The sequence below is a fragment of the Papaver somniferum genome, chromosome 2 (assembly GCF_003573695.1).
Source record: "Papaver somniferum cultivar HN1 chromosome 2, ASM357369v1, whole genome shotgun sequence".
Lineage (NCBI taxonomy): Eukaryota > Viridiplantae > Streptophyta > Magnoliopsida > Ranunculales > Papaveraceae > Papaver > Papaver somniferum.
Window position 1 is genome coordinate 73,139,560 of NC_039359.1, and position 10,618 is coordinate 73,150,177.

The following is a 10,618-nucleotide window of genomic DNA, read 5'->3' on the forward strand; positions in this document are numbered from 1 at the left end:
CAGAGAAATTTAATTTTTAGAATCAAGAATAATCGGTAGATATCGATCAATTTACCTACCGATTATGGTTGATGTTCTTAAGAAACGAAGAACATCAACCATAATCGGTAGGTAAAGTAGATTATTATCTACCGATTATGTTTCTGCTAGTGTAAATCCAAGAACATCAACCATAATCGGTAGGTAAAATAGATAGTTATCTACCGATTATGTTTCTGCTACTGTAAATCCAAGAAAATTTTCGGAACAAATTTTTGATTTCAAGTAATCAAATCCTAATTTTGAATCACAACTACTATCATCTATTCGTTTTGTTTGTTGAACTCCTTTTTTTTTGATGTTCTAAGTTTCAACTTTAATGTTAATGAATTTTGGGTTTTAATTTTAAACAATCAATCATAACATTTGTTTGATCGATGATCTTTGTTTTCAATCAAAATTAAAATGATGGAAAAAAATTTCAATGGGTGGAAAAGAGAAGAAGTGGAATGATATGATTATGAAAATAAAGGATATAGGTTTAGATTTAGTATAAAGGTGAAGGACAATATAGACAATTTTTTATTTTTAAGACATCCCTTAATCTCCTTCAATGGATGGGAATAAAAAGATGTCCCCTAATTCCTTTTGAGTGTCCCCTAAAAACGCTAGGATATTTAGATGTAAAGTGTTACAAGCTTACAAATAAGATACACAGAAAGAGGGGAAACCTAATTGCTTAAAGAGTAGCTTTTTTTAACAAAATTTAAGAAGCCCAATTTTTTTAAGAACACTAAAATTCTAATTTAATCTTCAATTGAACCAAACCCTATAAAATATAGATTAATCTTCAACCTTTAAAGGTGGTGGTGCTGGTAATGGTGGTGTAGCAGGTGGTGTATGCTAGTGAATAGTGAAGATGGTGTAGACCAGTGATGGTGGTGTTGCAGGTACCGCTGTTGTAGAATCAAAATGATAAGGAAGAAGAAAAAGTAATAAAGCAATGGAATAAGAAGAAGTGACGAATAAGATGGTGACTGTGGTGTCGGTGGCTTCCTTAAGAGAGTTTCAAAGAAGTGTTTCAAGAGGGAAGAAGAAACATCAAGAGGGAAGAAGAAGAAGTAGATAGAATGAGAGTATACGTGTGAGATGTGTTAGGGTTAGGTATATATATATATATATAGAATGGATGACTAGGATTATATTAGATGTTTAGATCTATGGTTATTGTTAGCTAACGGTTTTTTCTGCTCGGTTCGGCCGTCCTTTTAACTAATACCGTGTGCCGAGCCATAGATCCTACGGTTATGATCTCTAATACCTCCACCGGCCGTTGGATGTTCGGTATAGCTCGGTTCGGAACCGGTTCAAGCGGTTTCGGTCCGGTTTCTCGGCCCGGACGGTTTCCTGTGCAGGCTTATCCGCACCCATTCTGTTTATCTGTGCATCCATTGGATGCAAATTCGTTGGATGTTGGATTGGGTGCGGATGCCAAATTTGAAATCCGTAGTGAATTGGATTGGATGCGGATGAGGTAAAAATCGGTCCATACCGGCCCATGCTCACCCCTACATACAAGATTGATACATGTGAAAACTACTACCACACCCATTCTTCAGATTTTGATCACTGTGAAACCCACCCCCAGAAAACTTCAGGCACGCACCCATTTTTGGAGAATAAATTTCTCACATGCCCGTATTTATTAAGATTATGATTTTATTTTTATTTTTTCTCCATTCGTAGTTTCTGGTTTCTAGTTATTTCTTTAAAAACTTTGAGCAGAGGAATTGAGAGCAGCTAATGTTTACCGATTCGACGGAAGAACTTTGATTTCATGAATTTATCATCCCAAGGTTTTTATATCTCATAGTTTCCTTGTGATTTGACGAGATTTTTTTCGTTTTTAGCTTTCTAGATCTGGGAACTTCTGTTCCAAATATCACACAAAATTCAACGGAAAGAACATGCCCTAAGCATATTCTCCTTCACTTGTTTTCCACCTGAATTATGGGCACGAGATTGAGATGTGGATTCAGTTGGAATAGCAGATGGCATCACCGACAGATGAATTCTTTACAACAACAACGACGTGGACTTCTTTCAACAGCAATAACCAATTGATTTGGGGGTCTCTTCACCGGCAACAACAACAGTGGATTTGGAAATTCGATTGGTATTGGGTGATTTATGGTTCGAGAAGATATTTTGACGGGAAAGAGATGAATATGTGATGGCTAGCAGTTAGATTTCGAAGTTCAGAGACAGAATGGGTTCTGGTTATTCCTGTTAAAGCAAGAGACGATAAATCGATGCCGGATAATAGAATTGAGATGGGTTTTGTGATGCTGTCAAATTGAGAGAAGAAATAAGATCATGGGTTATGTGATTTATGGGTTTGTGAAGGATTGGAAGACGACAAAATATGTGGTTAAGAATGGGTTTGATTTGGATTCAGCTGATAGAGAAGATGATGATGTTCTGTAGCCGAAGGAAAGGATGAAGGTTCAAATCGAGAATGTATTAAGAAATTGGAGGTGTTCTTGAGCTGCAGATATTGAGATAAACAAGGAGAGTTGTTTACTTCTGATGGTAATCAAATGGGTTGCATGGAGAAGTATCGAGGTTGAAATGAAACAATGTCAGTTGTAGATGGAAATGGTGCTACAAATTAGGGATAGAACTGAAGGTGATGCAAACAAATACTTGTCAGGTTGAGGTTTGCATCTTTTGGCAGGAACTGCAGCAACCAGTACTGGCATCTAAAACTTGGATTCTCGGTTCCTTCTTTTACTGGTCGTTCAGATATGATTAATGACGTTGATGTGCATATACATTTAAATAGTGACATTGGTATACAAAACTACATGATAAATAGTATGTCAAAGTGAAAGATAGATCTTAGATTATATGGATTCATCCTGATGCATATGTATTAGTGTTGGTATTGGTCATAAACTGATTTTTAGGAGTTGGTGTTGTTGTTTGGGAAGATACATATGTATTAGTGTTGGTATTGGTCATAATGGTTGAATAATCTTTTATGCAGATACGAAAATGCTTGCATAACCTGTTATGCATCTACAAAATTTGTTGCATAACTTGTTACGCAGTCCCGAAAATGGTCGCATAACACGTTATGCAGTTATTATTCTAGGTGCATGAAAAGTTATGTAGCTTTTTTTGTTTTTGTATAACTTGTTATGCAGTCCAGAGAATGGTTGCATAACACGTTATGTAGCTACTTTTTTGTTAGTATTGAAACCAACAACAAAAAAGGCTGCATAACACGTTATGCACCTACAATAATATTTGCATAACATGTTATGCAGTCGAGAAAATGAATTCAGAAAGCATTATGCAACCATATTTTTGTAAACACTGAATCAAAAAAAATCGATGCATAATCTTTTATGCATCCAAGGAAATGGATGCATAGCATGTTATGCATAAATTAATAGATGCATGAACCAAAACATGGTTGTATAACGTTTTATGCATCTTTGGTCGTATATACATTATGCATCGTTTTTGGTGGCTGCATAATGGTTATGTACCAAATTTTCAAAAATTCTGTTAAAAGAACATTCGTCTCCGATATTTTGTCAAAAAACTTAAATTTGGTATTGTTGTTTGTACTCGTTATGTAACTCTCTTAAATATCTTTCCAACGATATAAAATTTATAAAATTCCAAGGCACGGTTTTTGGATATATTATATCCAAGTTGTGTTGCCAATTATACCCCTGAAAAATGAAGATGCAGAACCGGTTATGCAGACATTTTTCAAAATTTCATATAATTATGGGTGTCACAGAAGTTAAAAATAATCTTGGGCCTGACAATAAGAATATTATTTTTTCTGGGCCTGTGCCTAATTTTCTCTTGATACATTGTATCACCAAAATTCCTCCCATTTTGTGTGATCATTTGGTACTTCAAGGTTTTCATGACACCAAAACATTTGAATGAAACTTGCTAAATGAGTGTTTTGAGATGATTTTACACATTTTCTTTCCAGGGTTCATTTTCTTTCCAAGGTTCACGAATTTTGGATTTGGAGGATATACATATAACTTACCAACCACTTCGTGCCTTTAGATTTGAAGACCTTATATTTTGCATCTGACGCATGCTACTCATAAAATCAACAAGAAAGTGTTACCACGAAGTTTGTTTATCGATTTTCAAATGCATGGATTTTGCAATTCAAATCCATGAGTTTTATGGTGATTTTGATTTTGAAGGTTATACTACAATAAGCTATGAGATGTTAGGGTAAATTGGAAAGCATGAGATACGAAGATCTGACGTATGTTCGTGTTATAAATAAATAATCAGGAGTGGTGAAAGGTATAAAGGTAGGAAGCTAAGCTTGTTCCACAGTATGGAGGGCATTTTCTACCTATTAGATTCTTATCAGTTGATACATTGTTTTTTTTCCCGTTTTTAATTTTATCTCTTGACTTTAAAACATAAACTAGTTAGTCATCTTCAATTCATTCATAAAGGATTTTGTGAAATTATTTTACTAGATTGGTTTGTATTTTGTTTCATATAACTTGTATTAGTGATTTCTTTAATATATACCCAAAACTTCTGTAACTACCGAAAATCCAGTAGTATACCCAAATGATAATTTACTCAAGGACTAAGACATGTTAAAGAGAATGAAATCAAAATACTTCTTTATTTTATATATGATGATGACGACAAGATTATTATAAGTATAAGAACTCACAAGAACCCTAACTTTCCTTCTCTCAACATAATCTCACTCAATACAAATTTTCCAACCCTTTTCTCAATGACCAAAGGTCCCTATTTATAGGCAAACTAGTTAGTGGAATACAACTAATTTTATTTCGCAGAGAATCACACATTTCACGTGAACTTACTTTTTACTTCGCGCAGAGTATTTTCGAATAAAGTTTTCCCTCCTTTTTGCCGATAACCCCGGTACCTTTTCGGTACAGCTGTCTTAGTTTCTTGTTCAACAATCCAACTGAATCTTCGTCTCTTCAAATATATATCTCTTATCGGTACCTTCGAAGAATCCCTTCGCATTATGTATTTCTTAGATCTATTCAGGCGAAGAACATTGTCTACTTCGCAGATCCAAAATATGTAAAAGTAACTTTGACATTCGATTTGACCTGTCACTGACACTTATCCTCGGGAACAACTTAAGAGATTTTTTGGATGAGATTTTCTCGTCTACTTCGGGTTATCTCGTTCGAACACGTGGTGAGTAGGTTTTATGTACCTACATTTCGCCTTTTCTCATTCTATTCGAAGGGAACAAGGATAAAATTAGAATCTCTTGGTATTCCATAACCACCACGTTTTCGTCATTATCGCCTCCACGTGGTCACGTTCTCCACCTAACCGACTTTTACCGGTTATAATCCTTCCATCGTGCTTGTGACATTCCTTAGTCGGCTACCTGTCCTCCCACTATAAATATCTCGATCAACAATTATTTATTTCTTTCTCTTCTCTTTCACGACTTCTTTTCTTCTTCTTATTTTATGTTGCTGCTGCTACTGATGTTGCTGATATTGAGCATGTGGTTGATGTTCTTGTTGTTGGATCATCAACTTCTCCAGATTTTCCCTCTTCCTTTTCTGTTTTATTATCATGGCTCCTAAGAAAACCCCATCACCAACATCGTTTAAAACACCCGAGGAATTTCAAGTTGATTTCAAGAAGAAAGGTCGGTCTCTTTCACCCGCCATTGATTCTTCTGTTAAACCCCCAATTACTGCGACTATGAATATGGAGTTGAACTATAGATGAATCCAATCTGAAATATGGTCTGCAAATAAGATTATCATTACCGTCGGCCAACTGAGGGAAGGATTGTCTTTTCCTTTATATGATCCTTCTAATCCTCTTTTCTATGAGATTCTGAACAAGCTTCAGCGAGGTGTCTTTCAACTTTGTGGGAATGCACTTTGTATTTCCAATAAATTCATGATTCGTTCTAAAGGTGATGTCTCGCAGATCCCGTTTTTCGGGAAGGAATATGATCCTCGGGATTATACATCGATTCCTTCACAATTAACTATTTGGGTAAACCCATGAGTACGAGGAAATACCAAGAATGGGGTATCAAACTTTCTCGAAATACTCTTCCCAATTCATCTAATTCTCTTCTTCATGATGTGGAACCTTTCGGTCATGAGAAGAATGATCACCTTCGTTGGTCTAATGATGAAGATTAGTTATTTCCGGTTTTTGATTTCAAGTATTCCTATTAAAGATAAACTCTTGCTATGTGTTCGAACATATTTGGGAAGATTGATCAAAACCGTGACTAGGGATTTTCATATTTTTGTAAGTATGAGAAAAGGGAGATCAAGAACAAAATTCGCTAATAATCAGATCAGGAATGAAGATATTGACAAATCAGGTTTCCTAACAGTATTGATAACAAGCATGAATTTGCTCGTTTCGTTGACAGCTCTTGCTTTAGAAAATACGAAACTCTCAAGGGAATGGATTTTACGACTGAAAAGAAGTTTGATCCTGATGTTCAAAACAAGAAATATGTGAAGTTTGTTCAAGATCGGAACTGGGGTAATCTTTTTGATCTTGAAGAATTTTCACCTGATATGGTAAGAGTATTCTATGCCAATATTCACAGTGTTGATCACAAAAAGCTTAGCTTTGTAACTTTTATTGGTCGAGGAATCTATTATGTTGATCGTAAGACAATTTCTAATGCTATTAACTACAATGAGAAGAATCACTTGATTACTGGAGTTGAAATTGAACACGATACCATATCAACATATCTCATTGGAAATAAAACTAGATGGGAGAATTATAGATTACCAACAAAAGATATACCCTTCCATTTGAGGATTTTCGGCAAACTTGCCTTATAAACCATTTTTGCAAGTACAAGAGATAAGTCGGTTTGGGACAAGATGTTTGCTGAATTTGTCTATTTTCTGTTAGAAGAAGCTTCTCAAGTAGATCTCTGTGGAATCATTGTCAATCAAATGATTAAGATATCAGAGTATATCTCTTTCTCTGGTATCAAGAGACATCTTGGTTTTCCTTGCATTATTATCAAAGTCTGTGAATCTGTTGCAGGAGATGACTTTGTTGATATGAAAATCATTAGTGCTGTAACGGATAAGACTATAAGTCAAATGATAGGAGGACGAACCTCCAAGAAGGTGGTCAAAAGATTCTCACCAAACTCTTTCAAGAAATCTCTAGGTATTCATCTTGAAAAGATTGGTAAGTAACTTGACTTCTTTCAAAAACAGATAGCATTTACTGCAAGAAAAGATCCAGAAATCCATAAAGGGATTCTAAGCTTCGAATCTGAGTTTTGTAACCTTGAAGCTGAAATTGAAGAAAATCGTCAAAAGTCTCTTTGTGAGCAAATAAACGAAGCTTGAATTGTCTTCAAGATATCTAGAAAAATATGCTGCAATTTTGATTTCTTTCATTGATTGTAGTAAGTCTATTATGAATAAAAACTATTATGAATAAAGTTATTTGATTTATAATTTTTCTTGTGATAGTTTTTTATTTTCATAGCCCGTGCTTGAATGCTTTACTTATTGCTATGAATGTTTATGGGATGTTTGATTTCGGTTTTATTACCTTGATATTCGATCTCATAATATGGTGTGAACCCTTATGGTTTGGGTGACTTTTTGATTTAGCAGGATTAAGTTCTAGCCCATGTTGGTAGGCTTTATCAAAGGATCATGAGGAGTCCTGATAGAAACAATATGTGAAAAAGTCACAATATGTTGAATCGGTTTTGGTTTAGCATAAAACCATATGTATTTCGCAGGTTTTCAACTTTTGCTTGCAATAGTTAGAAACCGATTTTCAACCTTTCTCTGGTAAATGTTGGTTGTTGTTATTCTTTTGTTTTTGATATCAATTCTCTCTGGAAGAAGAAGATTCGATTTTATTGGAGAAGTTGGATGCAAAATTGAGGTAACAATCTTGTTAGTTAATTGTTTTCTTGTTTAAGAAAAGCCTAATGTTATTGCTTATATCTTTTTGGTTTTGCTTAACAAAATTTCGGTACAATTAATGTTTTTATTCCATTATGTGTATATGGATGTGTGTGTGATTCAATTGGTTCCGGTTAAGAAAAACTATTGTTATCTTACTTTGTTGTGTGGTATCAATTGTTTAGGCTTACAAAATTTTACGGTGCATTGCAGTGCTTTAATGTTTATGTTGTTTCAATTGCTTCTAGTTGAGGTGAATAATTATGCAAGTTGATCTATTTTGGTTTGTATGAATTATTTATGGCTTGACAAAAGAATATGTTGATGGGATGAGTTGTTTAGTCCAATTCGATTCCGGATAAGAGAAATTAAGTTAATTCTAATCTTAGTTAGACTTATCAAAATGGAGGTTTCGGTTATTCAAGTCTAATATAATGCCTAAACAAGAAATGCTAGTTAACTAACCTAGTATTTGGATTGTTTAAAACTTAAAGGTCTAAGTTATATGGATAATTAGAACCTGATGAGAAAAATAGAGTTTATCTTTGTTTTGGTCTTATCGAATGAAGCGATTGTATTCATACAATCGGTTTAGCAAAGGAACTAATGTGATTAGTTGTTTTTTGGTTTGCTAAACTAGTTGGGAAAATTTCTTCGGGAAATTGTTTCCATGATAACATATCAAAAAATAATTACTTTGTAGTTTCGATTTTGATATTGGTTATCAAAAATGGTGTGTGGAACCCTCGTGCTTGACTCAACAGTTTGCAAGTCTATTTTGAGATTTATAAGATCCTTTTCGTGTTGTCCTTTATTTTTTCGTCTCTTTGCCATTTTGTGACAAAAAGGGGGAGAAATATATGAAGTAAACAAGTGATTCTGGTATCAATTTATATTGATTGTACTCGTACGATAGAATATGAAAGATCAGATCACAAAACTACGATAAAAGTAGTATCAGTCTGGCTTCACACTCCCAATGAAGTCTTTAAGTCGTTAACCCGGTTTTAGAAGAAGAAAACCAAAGGTTAAAGGAGAAACGACTCTTGCACGCAAACTAGTATCACACGTAAGGTGTGGGGATTAGTTTTGCACAACACTAGATGTCTCCTTTATATAGTCTTTCAAATCAGGGTTTGCAATTAGGTTACCTTGGTAACAAAGCAATCAATATCCACCGTTAGATGAAAACCTGATTTAGATTCAAGATAATATTTCTCAACTGTTAGATCGAAAACTTAGCTTGTTATACACACTTGACAATGCGCGTTTCTAGGTTTGTTAACTGTACCCAAACGTATGCACTTGTTGGTTCAACAATAGTTAACCAAATGGTTATCCATATGAGCATTTCATATCAACCATGTTCTTATTTACCATAACTAGTTCAAATGACTTCAAATGAACTAGTTAGAGAGTTGTTCAATTGCAAGGAAATCTTATGTACTACACAAGACACAATTGAAGCAAAGATGATTTGATTTACTTGAATCGGTTCATGAACTTTTATAGCCACGGTTTGCAAACTGCATTCCTTAGTCTTTTTAAGTTTAAGTTCAGAAATCATCTTCAGATATATAACCTTCTTAAGTTCGCAGACTAGGTTCGCAGACTTAAGTTACCGGGTAGAGTTTACAAACTCCAGCAGAAATTCTCGGGTTTGAGAACTTCGCCGGTTCGCGGACTGGATTCGCGGTCTGAGTTCGCGGACTTAGCTTCACGCAAGTAGTTTGTCAACTGCAGCAGAAATTCTCGGGTTTGAGAACTTCGGCAGTTCGCTGACTTGGCTCACGCCATTCTTCAGGTTCTCTTGATCAACAAAGTTCGCAAACTTTGGTTCAAGGAATATGACTTATACATAAATGTGTTTCCACAACAATGCTTATGTCCACCATTGTTTATGTAATCTAAACTCTCATTTCAATCATTGAAACATTCTTATAGGACGTTATATAGTTGTTACACCATTTCTCGTCAAAGCAATTTTCAAGATGATTGAAACATATCATGACTTTCGTCACATGGTAAAGATAAACTTGATCGAAGCGAAAAGCTTACCAACACATATTTCGAGATATAGATAGGTGAGGTATACTCGACTCGAAATACCAAATGTGTAAAATCCAAGTCTATATATATATCATACGACTTCTTGTCTCAAAGGTAGGAGATACAGTAGATAGACTTTTGAGTGACAGATAAGTTCAAGTCTTCACATACCTTTTTGTCGAGAAGTTCCACCGGTTACTTGAGTAGTTCTTCTACTTGTATGATGAATCACCATGAAGTCCTTGAGCTCAACTACACTTTCTATCATAGTTCGAAACTTAGCTATAATAGACTAGAAATCAAGACTTATAGTTTTGATCACTAACATTGACAAACATGCTTGAGATAACAACGCGTGCCAATTCGACCGAGCAATGCTCTAACAATTTACTTTATATTTCCGCATTATAATTGTTTTATTATAATTAAAGTAAATTGCACAAACGTTAATTCTTATTTACTTGATAAGAAATCTTATTGTATTTGGTTAAGTCTGAACCTTTGTATCAAGTAAACACACTTCGTCGTTGTATTGTCTCGATCTCGTATTCATAGACGATCACACGAAGTGTGAACCAATTTGTTGTATTGTCTCGACT